At 37.2% G+C, this 21,287-nt stretch overlaps 1 protein-coding gene across 1 annotated transcript in view; it reads right to left on the bottom strand.

The window, feature by feature from the left end:
- Nucleotides 1-5,894, bottom strand: part of LOC143451952 (uncharacterized) — a 31,589-nt gene extending 25,695 nt beyond the window's left edge. Inside the window, exon 1 of the mRNA XM_076952738.1 lies at nt 5,839-5,894. The gene's annotated coding sequence lies outside the window, so the exon portion shown is untranslated. The remainder of the gene's footprint in view (nt 1-5,838) is intronic.
- Nucleotides 5,895-21,287: the final 15,393 nt, after the last annotated feature.

Genomic DNA, 21,287 nt, shown 5'->3' with positions numbered 1-21,287 from the left:
TCTGTAAATTATAATAAGTTTAAAAAAAACACAGCAAATATGGTAGCACAATTTGAACTTCTTTAAATATCAATAGCAACAAGCAATTTATTTATTGTTGATTTGAATGACGAATACGGGAAATTTTGCAACAACATGGCAAAGGAGAAAGGGTCAACTTGGTAATCACTGTTCACAACGTCACAAGATCTGTGTTCCCATAGGTATTTTGACAATGACCGCAACAATTACAATTTACGCATTGGGAGAACTATTGCTGTTATATGAAATGTCATTTGGCGCATGAAGAACAAACCAGATTTCTCTTTTCGCTAAAAAAAACAATCAGACGACAATTGGTTTCAACAATTTCTAACATGACAGCGCCACAGAGCAACGTTTTAATACTAATACTGTTGAGTTTTGATTATACAAAAACATAGTAAAACTTACACACAACCCTCATTCATAAATATGAAAGACATTTGAACTCTACGAACCATTAGAAATTATTGTGAAGCTGTAAAGCCAAGAACATAACGTTAATATACGCATAGCGTAACATAAATATACGCATAGCGTAACATAAATATACGCATAGCAATAATTGGATATAATAATGGTATTTCTCAAGATGACATATAATTAAGTTTGAAGATAGTTTTCAGTGCAAACACCATTTCGATGTAGCCTACCTTTGACATGCGTATATTAGACTTAGCAATTAGCATGAACATACACTTATACAGTAATAACCTTAATCTTTATACAAACATGTAAAATTATGAACTTCATAAGTTCTGGAAAAACTAAGACCACTATCACATCTGGTTTAAGAGCCTTATCTTAGCCACATAAAACTGCTTGGGATTGATTAAGAATCCAAAAATTCCCAAATCGTTTATAGTAAATTTATAAGTCATGTTTAAAAACAAACCTAACTATTTTCAAAGTATTCAGTATTCATAAAAGAGCACATATTGTACAGAAAGAAACACATCTGAAACAAGAAATATGCACAATATACATACAATAAGTTAATCACGCATAATTTTACATGAAGAGTCTACAGTAGACAGGTCAATTCACATATTGAACACTTTCATATCATAAAACTGTCTGCTTAATTGAAAGCCATCGTCACTTCATAGTCTGATCATTCATGTTACTATGGCTGACCTTGCTGTGGCATTTTAACTTGTATTAAAAAAGACAGAAAATACACACACGGGTGGGACGGTGTATCCAAGACACGGTCCGCGCGTGTCCCTAACATCGCTTTGACACGCTCCAACATTTAAGCAATTTATATAATTATGCGCCTCATGATTGAAAGGGTCTGACTGCAGCCAATCAAGATAAGTTTGTTTAATAAAGACTGACTTAAAACGGATAAACGGTCGTTTTCTCTCGCGAATCCATACCCAGTTACTGCAAACAAAACGACAAAGATTCGTCGAAATGAGATCTAATTCCACTTATATTTCAAACAAAAATTGGACATCAACGTTTCATCAGTGTAAATACAATAGGTTTTTGCAAGTTGATGAGCCAATGGCAGCAAAATGTGTAAACACCAGATAAAAAAGCTGACAACGTTTGCGTCAACTATCGCATAAAATTTCACCTTTTAAGAAATATTTTAATTATTCTTTGATCTCTGGTATTTATGCAAAGCAACAGCGTCTGTCTTAAGTGACGTATACGGTATATACATAACAGAAAAGCAAGACGTTATGCGCAAATTGGGTATAAACAAGTCGCCAAGCTTAACGACAATCTAACCTGGCTTGCTTATGATGGATTCCTGATCTGACTATACCGTGATCACAAATATAGCGCTTAAAACAATCAGATGCAATAATAAACACAAAATCAGACTAATATTTATCGGGGCTTAAACAATACGTATTTTACAACATATAACTTGCAGTTATCGAACGTTATTATTTATTTTTCGTCTAAAATTTTCATTCGTTCATTGATCTACGCGGAGTTTACAAGAACACGCCGACGTGCAACCAACAGATCAAGATGACGACTTATATATCTAAATGTATAGATCATAATTTTTTGTTACACCTCATGGAAGAATGTGCCAGCAGTGCAATCAATATATTAAGATCTGGAAGGAATATCAAAATGACATTGTCATGATTGCTGTTTCACAAATAACATTTTCAATCAAAACGAATCGATTCGAACATTCTTGATTAATGGCCGGACACTCGTATATTAAAAGCGTAGCAGTAAATTGTGTATGCATTAGTATGCGAAATTATTTTTTGTACGAGTTTTATTTCGTTCAATTCCAGTTTAATGCAACGCGACTGCACTCCCTGTGCAGTAAGTAAGAGTTTTAGCAGCGATTTATCCTCTCTAATTTCTAGAGTGATGTAGAAGTCCTTTCCAATAATAGAGAGGAATATTAGAATGAGACGGCAACCTCCACTTTGGAGTAAGTGCGTCAGGACAGGCGCAATCGATCATTTAATAGAAAACGAAGGGTGATTAATGAAGAGGGCCGAGTAAATAAATATCATATCACTTTCCAGTGGTTTTAATTTTGTAAAAGCAAAGAGAATATCGATCCTGATATCATACTTTACAGTAGTTTACACGGTGGTTTTCTCTCTATTTTTTTTTTATTTTATTTTTTTAAGGGGTATCACATTCGTTATTCACATATTATTTTGTTATACTATTGTAAACACTGCATTTGCATGAAAACCATAATAAAAACAAAACTGAATGGGCCTAATTACTTGCATGTTATGCTGACGATAAGGGCGTCCGAGGAGGCGGCTTCCGCTAAACAAATTCCTCCCACTTGTTCCCATGACAGGACACTTGTTCCCGGACAAGTAACACGCGAACTACATAGTTTGCAGTGATAAGTAAAATATGCAAGAAAATTCACACGCACGCATGTTTTCCACATACTAAGGATTATGCCTACAAGCTTGGTTCCGCGTGAAATAAGCGAACGCGGGTTCCTGAGATAAAAATCGAGTGGTGTGGGAGTGCCAGCTATGTTAGTGATATTGATATCTATCCAAGCTGCTTCAACCTATGCATGTGGTGGTCGGCCCTGCATCGCCAATTGCAATAAACATAACTCGTCTGTTACTTAAAATCAGTCTTAAAACGTAGACTGTAAAATGTCCTTTCGATGATACGCTAAGAACTGTTAATTAAATTAACGGTCAAGACTCAAGAAACGCAATGCTAATTGCTAATTGATCAAAGCTAATTGAGCGTTGTTACTTGTCAACTCGGCAGTTTTTTTGTGTTTATTGGGCACGATGGATTGCAAGATATCTCGCGTATGTATTTATATGCCACTGAAGCAACAAAGAACTTCACACAAATGACGTAAATTCTTATTGAATTCAGCTAAAACATCGACGTCTTTGCAACGCATTACGTATTTCCAGTATTTGTTTTTAGAATACATTTCGTTATATTTTTTTTTAGTTCAGTCTACGCTTATTATTCATTTCCCATCTTTTTCTCCGCTATCGGCATAATGTTTTTTAAATAAGGTAATAGCTCTTAGAAATGTACGTCATTTTAAGTTGCCAACAAAACAACTTTTAAACTTATCGTGAGTAAACTCGCTGCGTAGAAATAAGTGCACTGATAGGGCGGGTCGATTAAAACGTTTATGTATTTTTAATTTTATCCTGGTGTTTAGGCCACTGCGGCAAAGCTTTTATACATTGTATATTTCCCGAAGAAATTCGAGAAGCGAAAGTCAATACAGTATAAGCGATGCCTGGTTCATAAATCAATGACGAAGATTAAATTTAAACCAAAAAAATCAATTAAAAAAATAAGCACGGTGACCCCTCAAACGTTTGATAAAAATTAATATTAAAACAGTAGCTCATACGTCATCTTCACTAAATTCAAAAACAAAGCGTTGGCAGATCCGTGCTAAATGCGGTTTCTGCAAATGCAACAACACCCAATATAGTGCTCTTTGTAGTACAGTGTATACTTGCACACCATAAAAACCCTCACTCGTGAGAACATATCACATGACTATATGTCTTGAAAAGCAAATCACGCCATATCAGAAGCAGCAATAATTGCAAGTGTGGTCCAAAGAGAGTCTAATTGTGACAATAACCCGAAATACCACCAAATTAAGGGTATATAGTTTCCACATAAAACATTAGAACATAGTTGACAGTGATTACTTGTATCTGCCATTATTTGTTTCTGTTTAATCTAAGGTCACGTTGCAATGCGTGCGGCGTCATACTCAATGCACGCCTCCTGCTGTGCTCTCACCATCTCAAAGCTGCTTTCTGATTGACCTCATTGGCAGATATGACTTTTCCATAACGCTCATGTTTACCACTTCAAACAACAACACCAGGCTATATACATGAGGGACGTCGACTTATCAGCATCGGACTTGACACGAAACAAAATCCCTACTGTTCCGTCACAAACATATCATTGTGACGTGAGGGGGTAAACCATTTAAAGAGGACAGTTTCACATCACACAATAAGATATTGAGTTCGGTCAGGATTTTTGTTAAAACTTGCTGACAAGGTAATAAAAAGAGAAGCAGTCTGTCCGTCAGAAAGGGTTTCTTCCAAATATGGCGAAGAGACTTAAAGATATCAGTCCCAGAAACTGATAAATGTTTCGAAGACGCCAGAAGATGGTCGCGAAATGAATTAATGGTCAAATTATCGCAAGTTTCATTACGATTCCCAAACTATAGCTCAACTTTTCTGTATCGTACGGAAATTAAAGATGACACGTATGTCGATAAGTAAGGTTCCGTCTATTAACATTACATTCTACATTTCTAAGAAAACCAGTGCTTTGTTAATGGCAGTAATTTCAGACAAAATTACGATGACAAAAACCGAGGGAATTTCAATGAAATAAAATGACATTTTTTCCGTCTTAACAAAAATCTAAATTTCCGAAATACTGCAACACGAACCGTAACTGTGGATAATAGACAGTTATTGTAACTGAGCCGAGTAATGGACGAGATGGACGATGCACGAAAATCTGTTTCTATATGTGATACGCAATTAAAATCTCCGTAATTCCGTATAGGACCCGATGGTTCGAATCTTTTCCGTAAATATTTGTATTTCTGCAAATTCTTGACATCTCTTTTGTCTTTTTACCCATAATGCTCTTTGTTATGCTCACAGTGGGTACAGCAAAACACCTTTTCCTGACGCTTACTTGCTTATGGAGGCAAAGGTCAGCACGTAAACTGCGCGTCAGCAAACAGGATTGCACGTCAGGAGAAGTAAAGTTGCTGTTAAGCATAACAACAGCTGCCTTTTAAAGCTGCTCCACGTTGGAAATTTAACACGTTCCTTGCGCTAATAACCAACATGTAAATAAAGCAATTTAAGCTGTGAAATTAACCGTATTATCGTAAATCGACAGAAGGCCTGAAACGCAACCTCGTAATTAAACCTCTGTTATTTGGAGTTCGGCTTACGACGACAATAATAGATGCAGGCGGTTTGGAGAAGGTTGATCTGTGGTTAATTTAGCATGGTCTTTGTACAGGTGCGTCTTGTAGAAAGTTTGTAAACTTCTTATTTCGTCGTACCTGCTGAAAAGGCACGACCAAAATGTCAAACTGAGAGAATGAAATGTCAGATGAAAGCTTCAGGTTTTTCTTACGAAAGTAAAACCAGGTTTCCGTTATTCGTTTTTGCGTTTGCAACAGCGAATTCTCCTCCTTTGTCAATTAACGTGTTTTATGAGAACGTTTGAAGTTAAAGTTTTTTCGTGACATGATTTGCGTTACTATTTCACAGGTATAAGCAAATAGTTAACCTATTTTTATCAGAAACTACTTACGTCACGTATTTGTCCTCCATGCGCTCCAGAGACACCGCGCCAATTCAGGTTTCTTTAACCTTTAGCAAAAAAAGTAACAAATTTATTAGAGAGCGTATGTCACAAAAAATCAAAAAAATAACCCGCACAAAACCGTGAAGCAAAATAGCTTGGGATATATCCTATCCAAACTCGTACTTTAGGGTTAAAGCGATCGAAAAGAGTTAAGGAAGTTTTCCAATAAATCACAAACTGTAAAGCGCCCCAGGCTGAATATGAAAAGGACGTTAAGCAGGGGCTTAGGATTATTGGCATTATAGTTTAGATAGAGCTGCATTCCTAAGACTTAGTACGTTGAAAAGATAAACTGGCGATATTAGGCCAGGTAGAAACTGTTAAAAATACACCATTTGCACCTGTTCACCTGTTTACTATACACAAGTAACACGATATCTTACTTTCAGAAAGCGAAAAATTGACAAAAAAGGTGATAAACAAGTCGCATTACAAATAAACTGGCGCACATTTCCCAAAAAGCAATATCAGAAATAAGTCCAGTTACGGGCAATAATTATGACATACGTTCGACATCCGGATATGATATGAGCTATAGGAGGTGCAAAGCGTGATTAATTAATTGCGAGATTAAATAATCCGGAAGTAACAAGTTAAAATCATTCGATTAGGTTACAAGAAGCTGATGATTCGCTTAGCATGCGAGCTAACATACCTGTACCTTCCATGACTGATCTAGGTTAGGTTCAAAAATACATGTAATCCGTCATGTTTGTAGCGGTCTTTACCAAAACTAGAAACAGCTTTGAAAACGAGGCGCAGTAAACATTAATCTAAGTAGACCTTTCATGGCTGTCGCACAGTGAGATTTTAAGAGAAAAAAAAATGTGAAACACGTGAAAAAACAAGGTAACTAAAACCGTATAAACAAAGTCGATTAATTAACGTTCGTCGAAATGTTATTATAAGATGGAAAATTTTAATTTCTCAAAATTGCTTCGCGCAAGATGGCGCTATCGCCTCTTCAGCAAAGATGTTTTAGCTACGAACCTCATTTAATAATAAATTACTGATTATATTACATCAAGTTTTTTACAAAAAATTCAAAATATTCTTGTCATTATCATCACCATTTTTGATAAAGAAACACAAGCAAAAACCAAATCGTAAAGTTGATGACGCAATACGAGGGAGTCAAATATTCGGAACAATTACCAGTAAAACAGAAAAAGAATTTCCAGCAAAAGCAAAAATTAAAAACTACTACGGAAAAGGTATTTGCTTACCGCGATACTGTATCAGCCAAAATGCTTTGCAATTATCAGTAAGCCAAAACGTGTTAAAACGATCTCAAAGCAGTCGGTGGTGATAGATTTTCATTGCTTATGCAGGTGCGATTCTTAAAGTCCCATTACGGTCAGCAATAGTAAACAATTGGCCATCGTTTAGGCTGTCTTAGACATGGAGGTGTGAAAACGAGTGCCGGGAAGGAATTATTCGGGATTTAGTGAGTACTTTGAAGCCTAAGGAAGATCATTTTTGCTCGTAAAAGCTGTTTACTTTCAAAATTAGTCTCGGGTGGTTAGAAACGACGAGGAAGACTGTTTACTAGATGGCAAATATAGAAGTTGGATGTCTGTGTTTGACTTGTTATTAGATTACAACCGTTAAACGCATCAGTAAAGGCTTTCCTGTGGTCCTGGGCAAAATTCATCGTCACGCCCGAATGCACACACACACAGGTTGTCTTTAAAAACTAGACGGATACGCTAATTCAATTAAGCTTAGCTAAGCAATGGCTAAAGCGCTTGTGCTACAATTATAGCATGTTCGGTTGCACTAACCCTGCGTGGTTATAATCAAAACCTTTTGCAGCGTGTTGAAAGAAAAACTGGACACCGTGGACCTTGTAGCTATTTGTCGAACGATGGAAACCTAAAGCGATACGTTCAGCTATAATTGACCATACTCCCTATAATTTCAAAAACAAATAGAGAAAATCCAAGACCAATCTCTATATGGATTTAGTATCTTGACTATTAGTTTCAAATCATCTACTTGTTAGCATTTAATCTATAAGATCTGAGGACTTACAGTCCAAGCAGCGGGGAAAATAAGAGTATAGTATAACCTATACCTTGATTTAGTATCTTACATTCATCTATCAACAAAGACACCAATCAACAGTAATATGATGAAAATATTTCCATAAAAATAAGAACAAACAAGATTAAGCTATGACAAGGACCAAGCAGGCCACGGGTTAGACACAAAGACCGTGAAAACTAACGGAGTGAGACCGAATCGCCAGGTAAAGTGACAGTCTGTTCAGGTGATAATCATATTTCGTCATCTATCCATGAGTACATCAATCGGAATGTTATTCCTGGTACTAGACCTAAAGTCAGTCAAATCTTTTTCGAGCAGACGCGAACGAATACGACGAAGCTTATTGTCAAAATACAAACGTTTGTAGTATCACCTGATTACAGCATGCATTATATTGTTATCTGGTCGTTGAAGCCGAAATATTAGACAAGAGCTAGAGTGCTTCCTTTCTAAGTCACCCGCACACCGATTGTTGGGTCACTGAACACGTTGTAGTCAAAATAATGATTGTGAAAATTTATACCTCGATGTTAATCGTTGTCGGGTTGTCAGTATTTTTGCCAAAATTCATAACAAATCAAAATTAAAAAATTTTGAAGCGACCTTAGTCAGATAGAAAAGAATATTTCCACAGACGCGCATATTACGGTGCTTCCATCAAAGAAAAAAGTGATCATTTGAACAAAGTGATTAACATTGGAATAACCGAATAAAAAACAAAACAAAAGCATTATTCAAACAATTATTCAAACCATTTTCAACTTATTGAGTTGATGATATTATTCTGTTCTTGGTATTAATGACACAGTGACACCCATTTGCCAGCAGGAGCCGCCAGATAGCCGTTGAATTCAAGCCGATAATTAATTATAATAATTACGCAAACTAAATAGGCTATAAAAAGATATCTTTTTGCATTTAACAAGCCGAAATTTCAGCCGACTTTAAGTTCACCTTTTGACCGCAATAGAAAGTAGATAGTTGCAGCAGAAAGCATATAGCCAGGGTTGCCATACCGTCCTTATTTCTAAGATTTGTCCTTCATTTGAAGGTCCGTGTCTTAGAAAATATTTTTATCCTTTTTTCTAAGAAATGTCCTTATTTTCACTTGCGTCCTTATTTTCGTCTTATTTTTAGGGCAGAGGTTCGTATTCTGGGCATTTTGACACCTTTAGTATACTATTTTGTACCAAAGATATACAAATGACAACATGCAAATAGTATCTCGTTTTTTCATTTTTGGAACATTGATTGCCTTCTCCTGTTGTGCACTGTTTAAGGTAGTATTCTTCTTTAGTTTCCTGTTCGTCCTTATTTTTGAGTTCAGACCGATGGCAACCCTGCATATAGCCTATATGAGGAGCTTTCCGTCCCAAAGAAAATTCAGGCGCCCTTGTACCGTTGATGATAGACACGCCATTAGTAGACAGACGTTTGAAGTATAACGGGAACAAAAACGATTTTACAAAACTTTTGCCGGCGATTATATGTTCGGTGATGATACGTAAATGAACCGTGATTCCAACTGCATAACTACGAGGTTTTGGCCCAGTAACATAAGACCAACGAGACGCGTTAAATATTTGTAGAGTAGCGTGAATAAGTAAAATCACGCCGAGTTGCGCGCAGAACTGTAGCCACTAATACGTGAAATATTTCTTTGCGAAGTGAGACAAAATTCCACCGAGAAATGGTCACGTTTCTCGGTTAAACGATAGGCGAGGATGTCTAGGAAAGGCTCAAAAACCTACTGTCAGTTTTTTTGACACTTTTGCGTCACATTCGATGGCGACTGGTCACGCTATTAACATTGTCCAGACCCGGATAAGGGCGCGGCCGTCTGAGTGACCGGACGCCTAAAATGCAACGCTTTTGTCCCCCGAGAAAAAGTAGAAAAGCGTCGAAACAAGCGTTTGTTTTATTTCGAGATTCGGATGTTATAACAGATGTACATTCGACAGGGAATAACATATATACCGGTCGAAGGACGTGAAACAATCAACCGTTAATGCCTGTTTATTATGATAGGGTGTAAGTAGGCCTATCCGTTGTGAGTCCCACCGGCTAATGTAGATTAATCCGGGTCAATTTAATAGTTAAAATAAAGGTATTTGTTTGTTTAACTTATTCAAATTGTGCTAGTTTTATCATCATGACACATTTAAAGACTTGGCCTAGGGACCACATGGGCTTAATTTTTAATAGAAGCCATAGATTATTTCTCTCTTGACCATCCTGTGTGGGACTTTACACACAGAGGAAAGTAATTAAAGCGACCCACAACGTTCAATACTTGTCTATTGCTTATGAACCCTGAACTTTAATAATCGCGATTTCATCGTGCATGACAGCTGGTCGACGTTTCGGCATAATACCTCACACATCGTACCCCACGTTACAAGCATCCATGAAACAAAAACAAGTTTACAGCAAACGGCCTTGAAGCAAAGACAACTGTGATGAAGAGATAGATATAGGACGAAACGCTCATTGGCATGGAGTTGCCATGATTGACAAATTAGTGCATTCAACAGCGGTTATCTGGTCACTCACAACCTGCAAGCACCTGTTTCCCTCCCGTTGAAATTTACCGCAATGTGTGAGGCAAATACAACGTTTTGTAGCAAGTTGCAACTAATTATCAAGTAAAAGCCAGATGTAAGAGTGCTTAGCGTCTTATACATCAAAATGCAAGCAGGGATTGTTGTTTAAGACAGCGAGTTTACAAAAGCCGCCGCCGACCACAGCAAGAAAAACAATCGTTTAATGAGCCGAAAACAACAAGTTAACGAGGCAAAGAATGCGGTTTTGCACGGATAGGAGCTTCATCAAAACTCCTTGAAAATGAATTTGACTTTGAAGCCGTCTTGATGCGCGGCGTGATGCAAAGGCTTGGTACTTGGCAACCTTTGTGTTACCCTAACGCAGTAGGTAAGTTTTCGTGGGTTACCATATGGTTTGACTATGATCGGTTACACCGCTAACATCGGCGACGAGGCACTTTGGAAATGGGCATCTTGACAATCGAATGACATTTTCTCACATTCACTGTTTCTCAGTTCCTCTATAAGGTAAAATGAGCTACACCTACACACAAATTTCAAGTGATAAACTACGTCTGTTGGCAAAATGACACACTTAATTGCAGATAGGGCAAGATTGCGTCATTGAATCCAGTAAAATAAAGTAGTTTCATTAAGCACAGCTGTTGGGGAAAAGGCAATTACACAAGAATGTGGCCACACTGCCTGGGCAGATCGCTTCGCGCCTTCAACATAGATACACGACAAACTGGTCTTTAACTTGAACACCCTGAGAATGGAAAATACATGTGTTCCCAAATGCACGTGTCACTAATAACAGCGACCGTAATGAGTCAATGTAACTGATCTTCTATGTAAGTGGAAGCACTTGTTGTCGTCTGTCTAGGAAAGTTATCCCCAGTCAGCAACCACACACACGCAAAACTCGTATAGCGGAAAAGTTACCACCTCATTTGCGCACTTTTTTCTCTGTAAACGTTAGCGCTGGATGTGACAGTGATGTAGGTCTCTCCCTGAGAATTTTCAAGTATAATTTGTTACAGATTAAAACGTAATGAATCATGAGCTTTATGAAAAATGACATGTTAAACGGGTTCAGTGGATTTGCGAAACACGAAAAAATATTATTATACCCAAAACAACAACTTCAACAAAACAAAACAACTTCAAAAATCGTGATTAAACTCTAAATATGTGCGAGATACAGCAATGTTTCACGTAGTCGCACTTTGCCTGCCATTTGTCAATAAAGTAACTATACTTGTTTTGAAAGCATCTCATGACCCAGCTGGAAGACCCCAATCGGGGCATTTTTTAAATAAAATATTTGTTTTACGAAAACGTCTACCAAATATGAATTTTACCGGTTTCCTACTATCAAAACTTTATTTTAATAACGTTAATAACTAAAATCGTGTTGAGCCTAAAATGTTGAAAACAGTCAATGTCTCCATCGTTTTGTATAACAAACAGAACAATTTCCTTGATTTTCTGAGCAGTCATACGATATGGGATAATCCCGATATCATTAGAGTAGGCATTGTATAACAAGTGTTGGCATGCGTAAAACCTATTTCCAGATCTTTTAAATTCAATTGCGTGACGATTAATTCGAAATTTTACACCAATATTAATGGAACTGACTTTTTGACGCATCAACTAAACTTCATAGTCAATCCAACTAAAAATGTCATATACATGCTTATTAATTTTTGATGACAGTTTAATTCTGGTTTATACCTGAAAACGTAGGCTACCTGTAAGCCTACATGGAATATTTTATGATATAACATATTAAATTGGCTTTGAAATTCGCAATTTCAAAGGACGATCAAGCGTCAGTGCATTATTTTATGAAAAATGGATGCATCAGAAACGAGACAGTGACAAAAAAAAGAAAAACGGAAGAAAAAAGCGATTTCCTTGCAGTGACAGGGAGACCGCCATTTTGTTTTTCTTCGTCACCAGGGAAGATACGCCGCTAAAACAAGGACCGTTAAGAAAACCTAAAGTTAGTGCTAAATATCCACAAATTTTATCCTACACTGACCGCGACATGATATGTTTTACAATATGTTATTGACTTATTTGCTACGGTTCAATTAGGTGGGTTTTGGAAATGTTAGAATCGCGTACTGTATTTATGTGCAGAGTTATATGTGCTAATAAACGTGGCGACGAGTAAAAGTAATCTTTTAGCATTGAGCCCACTTTAATAACTGATAAAAATTGCTCTGTACATAGTCGCAGAGTGAACAGAAAATCAACGTAGCGGGGGCGAAAAACACATAGATCCTGACAGCTAGAACGCAGCAGGGTATCTGTACGCAGGGGTGAACTATTTTGCCTTTAATATAGGTATAATATGACCCCTGCTGTCTTACAATGAGCAGTTTTATTCTAATAATGTTTGTCACGTTAGAAAACATGCTTTTTCATCTTACAACAACTAACTTAAGTTTTTCATTTTTTAAAAATTTGTTTTGCCAGGACGAATCAAACATAACCGGTTACATTATTGTACTCCTTTCAGTGGTAAATTCCAAACTTTATTACATGTGTCTAGTTCGATACGCCTAATGACCTTTCACCGTATGACTCCACGCACCAAAAACAGCTGCATTTGTGGAAAGTCTTTCCCACCCACAGCCTGTTACCACCGGCGAATACAAAAGAACACGTCGCATCAATAGCTCGGTATCATCAATCAGTCGTTAGTATCCCATAGTCCAAACGCATCTGGATCAACTAATGCAATTTAGCTTGGAAAAGTCTCACAACTAACGCGACCGTACACTGCAATACACGTCAGCTTAGTTCGGTGTATGCGTGTGTGGTTACAGAAGATCAATAAGTTGCACACTGAGATGTCATACTTGAGCCTCTTTGATCCCTACACGACGGCAGATGAGAACTGGTGTGAGAATGATATAGCCGGGCTCAGCTGGATATCACACTGAGAGGAAAGGCAATCAGTCAAAGTAGAGGTCTAAGTGGCTTAAATCGTTTACTTTTACCACGTCGAAAGTTAATATTTTGTTTATAGTCCTATTGCTTGGACGGTCAATTTTGGTGTAAAGCATGTCAGTGCGATACGTCACAACGTTCCCTAGCGTACACAGCGCTGTAAAGCTTACACGGCCATTAAGGTATTTCCAAACAACGATTTTGATTAACTATCAATCCACGGCCAATGCAAAACAATATGGGAAATTAATAAGGTAAAGTTATGTTATCTTTTAAGCTACTTCAAACGTATTAGACAGTTTGGGATTAAGTTATACCACAAGCAAGAGGTCGTGTACAGATAAAACGTGTTTTTCGTTAGAAAAACAAACTAGAAAACTTTTAAGCAGGATAAAAAATCATCAAACACAGCCTTTATCCGTCAAATAACAAATTTTCCGCTGCTTACGGGTAGTTTGGGCGAAATAAACATGGTCTGAAGTTAGGCATAATCCACTGCAAACAAGCCACAAGTGAAGATAAACTGGGTGCAATTTATATTCCATGGCACTAATTTAATCCAATTTACTAGAATCGACGGCATGAATCGATATGTCATACATGAAACGCATATGCGTTTCAGCCGTGACATCCTATTAAAAAGGTTTCTGCTCGGCCAAAGTGGTGATTCGTTTACGTAATCGCCAGTGAAAGAGCAACATTTAGGAACACTCGTACCTGTCACAATACTCAACTATCACCTATAACTAAACCTTTATATAAAAAAAAACATATTGTTTTGATCCATATAACGGTTATAACCAATGGACCATTCTAAAAGCCAAAACGGAGCTAATATAACTATTATTTATATTATTACTTGATACCGAAATGTTGCTATTGCAAATAATGCAGCAGCAACATCTAAGCAAGATTTAAAACTAATGTATTTAATGTACTTAATGCAACTACGCAATAAAATGGCGACACATAACCGACCGCCTTAAATGATCGGCAGCCACTAGCGGGGCCATTTCACGGTATAAGTGCAAATGTGAGGTACACGAATTTATAACGAAACTTGGCAACAGACAGCTAAACCTTCATCACAGTATTACAGGGCAACCGGTCGTTTTTGTCTTAGTTTAGTTTTAAATTGCAGGATATCTTTTTAACTATTCACAAGTAAAATAACCAATAAATATCGAAGTGCTTTTACTTATCAAAGCTCGTTTGAAGTTGAAAATAATTATACAAATAAATACAAAGTAACAATTATTAAAGTGACTAAAATATTAACTTGGCGTTCAGTTGTTTGTCTGATAAAACCCACAGGAAACGAGCGGGCTTGTGCGGAAGCTAAACAAAGAATGGGATACAATATCGTGTGCGCAGCTTTCTACAATCACGACTGATTTTACAATTATAGACAAGTACCTTCTTGATGCCCTTTCGTATAGCGTCATTTCTACGACATTGCTATGACGTGCGATATGACGTGTTACAAGTAGAGAATATTAAAAATCGCAAACTTCAACAACATGTGCCTACTCGTCTTATCTCAAACTTATTTATTGTGCAATCACACTATCCCACTTTGATGAAGCAATGCGTAAGTGTTTCCGTTTTACCGGACATACCTGATAACACGAGTAGTCGTCGCCACAGCCATTGGTTGCCACCACTCAAACAGTTGTTTGGATTGTCATTGTTATGTGAAACGTTTTTCATAATGTCAAGACAGATTTTCTTTTGTTATTTGATGAAACAATTCATTGCTACGCGTAAGTTGCATGGAATGAAGTACTGGGTACAGGTAACTTTTGAGTTGTCAGCCATGTACATAATTTAACGTGATTTACAAGCGTGCAAAATTATTAAAAACTGCACTATTTACACCAGCTTCATGAAATACCTTCTACATATGGGTAGTACATTGAGCAATATATATATATAAAAAAAGTATTGTAGTACAGAATGCAACAGCAAAAGAAAAAAATTAATAAGCGTTTATGGCAATGATTTGCCATTTCTAATTAATGCAAATTTACTGAAAGTTTAATTTTGTTGAAAACTCCTTCCTACACACGAAAACGAGACAAGCACATATGAGCTTATCAAGGCAACCGGTGCTGTGCTTATCACATAGGTAAAGTGGTAAACAACCATCCACTCCACTTGAGGTGTCGTTTACAATGGCACTGTGGAAACAAACGAATTTTGACAATGCAAAATGAGAATACAAAAATTCAAATATCGAGAAAAGAAACAGATATGAACATTGTACAGGATGCAGCAGTTGTCTTAATTAGGAAAATAAGATTTGATTATTTTGATACAGAATAAATTGATCTAATCCACGGGCCGCTGGCTAGGCTAGGAAAGGTATGGAGTTAAGACGTTTACTAAAGGAGAAATATAACCTTCCATTGATTAAGTGCTGCAATGAGACATACACGCCCATATGTCACGAAAGTCACACATGAGAGAAGCTTATCGTTACATCCGCCGTCACAGAAAACACCTGGAACGCGAGTAACGTCAAAAACTGTGCAACTATGAGAAATAACCACTTTTTCTGTATACCGGTATGTATGTTTTACGATTATAAATCGCTTTCGTTCCGTTTGTTTAGCTTTAGGAACTGCTTGCTTGTGCGTAGGCGTTAGCACAATATCAATGTATGAATATAGCCTACCGAGACGTCTAAGATAAAATTAAAGTATGTTTAAAAACGTAGCTTTACACGGACAAAACAGCATATTCCGTAGTTGCGTTGGAAAAAACACAGCGTTGAAAAAAATATTAAATTTTAAGGAGGGAAATGTTTTTGAAAAATAATACTTTCTATTTCGCCAACATAAAAGATTAAGATCACAAGATATCGGCAAAAGTTTTAAGCCGAACTTAAAACATGCAGGGGCATCAATCCGCTGTAGTACATAGCATTTTTTCTACCATATTTTATGTCTAAGTTTGCTAGCCTAAGAGAAATTCGATGAGAAAACACGGTTTGTCCATCACAGGGCGCGTTGTTTTTGCTTTTATATTCTGGTTACAGCAACATTCTTTGCTTAACACGCTTAACTACACTCGTCCATAAAGGATATTAGAATCTGTCCCGTGTATCGGATTTGGAGCCATTAAACATGGCATAGCTATGACAGCATTCATTTTAATAACCCCTAATGGCTTTCTATCGGAAAAAGTAAGCAGAAAATTGCTGTATAAGGCTCACAAAAGCATGGACCGATAAAACACATTTACAGAGCTTCACTGTTATAAATGTGGATGGTGAATTGACATTCATTGATTTCAGAGCAAAGGACGACAATATAACAAGATCGTTAGTTATTTGGCTTCTTATCAACATTCTTACGCTACAACTAACAGCAAAACATAGTGTAAATGTGTAAAAATGAAGCTTTCCTTTTCAATACATAAACGTACATTGCACAACCTATTAGGTCACATGTTTAATTAACTCCGACGTATCCCTCGATTTGTACACGTCAAAAGAAAAAGTCAAGCGCTTGGAAATCCAGCTAATTTACGTAACGCTGTAAGAGTCCAATTAAAACAGAAATAATTAATAGGCCGGCTTCATGAGTGCATTGGCAATCGCGTTGTGATTCCGCTAAGACTGAAAAGCGAGACCAGAAAATTCACATCTATTGCTTGGACACAGTCAAAAACATGTTTCCAACCTGCGCAAAATCGATGGCTTAAGAATCACTTAAAGTTTTCTTACTGGCAAGTGTCAATAAAAGTTCAATTTACTGGGACTTCGATTACTTACATCAATGTTTCAAAGATTTAATTCGATTAGCTTAAACTAAAAATATACTTTTGTGTCGCTGAACAGAAGCGATATAGCGATCGTGGCATGAATGCTATTACTCTTTCAGTCAATTAGGAAAGCTGCAAAGGCGTCCTCTGTCATGTACATGAAAGTATTACTGAAAAGAACCCGGTAAAAATAAAGGGTGAATGTTCTAAAGACGAGTTTTCTCCTTTTAAAAGCTTTTAGCATGAAAGTTATGATTCTTACATGATGGTTTTCCACGTAAGCAAATTAGAACTAAAAATTGTAAGTAAATAATTGAAATACCAAATAAAAGTAAACAACGTGTTTTTTGAGTTTAATTAACAAATATAAAGCTTAAGAATTAAGTTCTAATAGACATCACATCTTTCCAATTTCGCAAGTGTAGAAAGTACATACTGTAGTACGCTGTAGATAGCAAAGTTAGTCGTAGCGCGAACAGACAACAACTTTAAAGTAAACAATAGTACTTTCACGGTAACATAACGCATAACATCGACGAAATGCCAGCTTTCGAGAGTCTCACTGTTTTGTAACGTTAAGCGTTTCAAATACGACCTTGAAGAAGAAGAAACCAACACGCAACGGCAAGATATAGAAAGTATAATGTACGGAATATGTCGTAACCCAGAGTGGCATCGTGTTAACTAACTCCCTCGGGTTTTAAGCGACCAGGTCAAACCAACTGACGTTCGAATCGCTGCGCAGTACATCCACGCAAGACGCGAAAGGGTTAAATGAGTATCGGGTTACTCAGTTACTTGCGACAGGAAAGTGTGAATCAAGACTGCAGTGAAGCAAACTTTGCCTTGTGGCTTTAAACATTCGAAGTGGCGTAAATTTCGGACGAAACGTTATTCACTTCCAATTAAAGTAATGGAATGTTCAACCAAAAGAGTTTTCTTGCGGCAATTTACATTTCCAACTGAGACATAAAAAACGGTACTGCTGTTTATATCATACTTCCTATATTCATAAATGTACAAGTCCAGTACAATTACCATTTGGTGTTTATATCGGCGTGTGAAAGGATATCTGACGCAGGAACCCGGGAAGTTTACAGAAATTAAATTATATCGAGGAAATGTAGAACAATTTCCCGTCTTGAAATTCCTGAAGTGTCTCAAACTTACAAAGATGCAATTGAGAATTCTTATGCGGTGAGGCACGAGAACTACGCAGGGAATGTTTTCCTTTACCTCGAAGGAGCACGGGAAATCATAGGTAAACTTATGTAACTCGGGTACTACAGATGTCCCGGCATACCTGAATTGCCCCCCTGCAGAGCATATGTATATTTAGCACCGTCCGGCGTGTACAACACTTGTTGAACATATTTTTTGCAATAATCGTCTACTTGTAGAAATAATCTTTTCATCCATTCTATATTTTGGGGGTTTTGTGGCTAATTGGGGGTGCGAATATCAGCGGAAGTGAACGGATTTTAAAGCAAAACAACCTCGGAGGTGAAGGAAAACTTGCTTGATTAGTAAGACCCGCACATTGGCATGAAACTGCGAATCGATTTCCATTATTACAAAAACAGGTGTGCGAAGAATACATACAGAAGATAAGCGAACTACAAGAACATGTTTACATGTGACCCGAGTATAGAAATTGGACGCTGATAAACATTCTATAATTAATCGCGTGCACACCGCTGGGGGTCTCGACAAGGTGTTCAACATGGTCGTATTCTCAGCACGGGTCGTCGAACCACAAGCCGGCAACTTTACCTTTAAGCACGTGTCAACCTATACTGCTTACCTCGATTGACGCTTGTGTACTTTAAAACCGCGCTTTACTTTCACGAATCGTTGTGATAAATTACCCGTCAAAACTTTGCCGTCCGTAACATAGGCTATGTCAAGAGATATTGTATATGTTAAAAACAAACATGTAAAATGATTTGCCAGTGCATGCGTTATCTTGGAAGTTTGATGGAACGCAGCCTATGTATGGTGTAATGAAAATTCCTGTGTTAAACTCCGAATTCGAAACATTTTGAGACAAAAATTGTAATCGTTTTATTTTGTCCCGTCGATTATATTGTGGTGACCATTGCTTCCTAATGGCATTATCTGAATTAAATTGCATTAATCTTACAGCAATTGAGATCAGATTTAAAGATCTTTTGAACACAAATCGAGTTCGTACAAATCGTGGCTTTTGTCTCCCAGTTGGTAGCAGTGTTCGATTGTCGACCATTTCAATCGTGTTGACCCATGACAATAGAATAGCAGGAAATGGCTAATCAGTTTCAATTACACAGAGTAGACTTGTTAACAAGACAGCTGCATGCACTTAGGATGAACCATTCGAAAGTGGGTCTTGATTAGAGATTATGTAGGTAAATTGAAAAAGCAAATGTTTCACGCTCGAGTTGCTTTATACACGTCACTCGTGACGTTGTCCTTCAAGATCATTAGTATCACATAACGCGTTACTAATGGTTGATTTATTATGTGAAGAGTTTATGACAGGCAACAATGAAAACAAACTCTGTATAGCAACAATAAAATATTTGACCCAATGTGCAAGAGCAATGAGAGCAAATTATACGCAAAGTCCTACAGCCCGTGACTTAATGCAGGTCAAAAACGCACGTAATTTCAAAACAAAACTAAAAATTTAAATAAGCTGGTTAAAATTGAACATTAACCAACCTTGTCCTATGCCAGACGTGGGCAAACTGCGGCTCGCGAGCCGCATGCGGCTCTCCGGCATGTTTTTTGTGGCTCTTCTAGTCGAACCATAAAATTCCAAAAAATGTAAAGGGTACCAAGAGTACCGTTTATGAAAGTTTCTGTGTTGTTTTTCTTTATTTAGGCCAGGATTTCGTTTATGACGTAACACTAGACATCGATTCCGACATTGTTTTCAGGTATAGATTCTATACTCTATGGCAAAGGTTGTCAAAATGCACCTCACCAACATGTTTTTATGGGTCTTTTAGTTAAAAAGTAATATCCCAAAATGACTACTAATAGTATAATAACCAAATTGACAATCATTACTGATTTTGCGGCTCGCTGGTGTTTATATTTTTCCGCAAGTGACTCTTTCATTGAACAAATTTGCCCACCCCTGTCCTATGCGTTTCTTTCATGTCATTGCAAATGCCAACCACAACGTACATCAAAAGAACCTTTTTACGTTGCAAGAACATAACGAAATTACCTTATTCAGTTATCATGGAATCGTATGTCCAGCACAAACCGTCGCAAAAGTTTTATACGAGTCTTGTCGCGTCTTTTGCAAGGACCAGAAACAGATGTCGAGAGGTTGTGGCATAAAATTTAATTCCATTAGAAATGTCCCATGGCTTGCACATGTCTAGTTATTAGCACCTATAAGCAGGTGCCAAATCAATGGGGAAAATCTAATCGTGTTTTAATAAAGTAACTGAAACGGGTTCTCGTTACAATACACAAACTCTTCGTTGCCTTTATGTTTCATTTAGTCAGGCTTAGAACAATGCTGTTCTACGGCAATCTTCGAATTTCAATTTTTCTTGTTTTACATATCAAGATTATTAATTTACGCAGGTATAGCAGAAGCAGTCGTTGGTGGTTTGGCGAATTTTTGTGTTTTAATTTCAAAACTTTTTCAAATGTATTCAATCTTGTATTGTTTAGTTGGATCGTTTTCGATGGCACAGAGATGAAACTTATTTATGAGTTGTGCGCTTTCAAACCTACATAATCTTCATCATCACCATCATGTAATTTACGATGTCACAGCAGTTAAACAAAGTTTATCCTTAGCTTAAAGTGATGTGTTGTCCTTGACAATGTGTACAAAGTACGAGCAATCAATATACAGAACGTCCGATGTTTCCAACGCAAACTTACGTGCCATACAAATTAGGTACCATCTCATATGCATGTGATATGAGACGAGCCTTGCGAAAAAAACAACACAATGAGCGAAAAAGTGACAATAAACGAATTAAGATGCTTTGGAAGCCGATCGCTTATTGACGCGTCACAGAAACGCGCGTGTCCCGTCGCGCAAATCTCCGTAACATC

This window comes from Clavelina lepadiformis, chromosome 4 (assembly GCF_947623445.1).
Source record: "Clavelina lepadiformis chromosome 4, kaClaLepa1.1, whole genome shotgun sequence".
NCBI classification, from domain to species: Eukaryota; Metazoa; Chordata; class Ascidiacea; order Aplousobranchia; family Clavelinidae; genus Clavelina; species Clavelina lepadiformis.
This window is presented reverse-complemented; position numbering and strand designations above follow the sequence as displayed.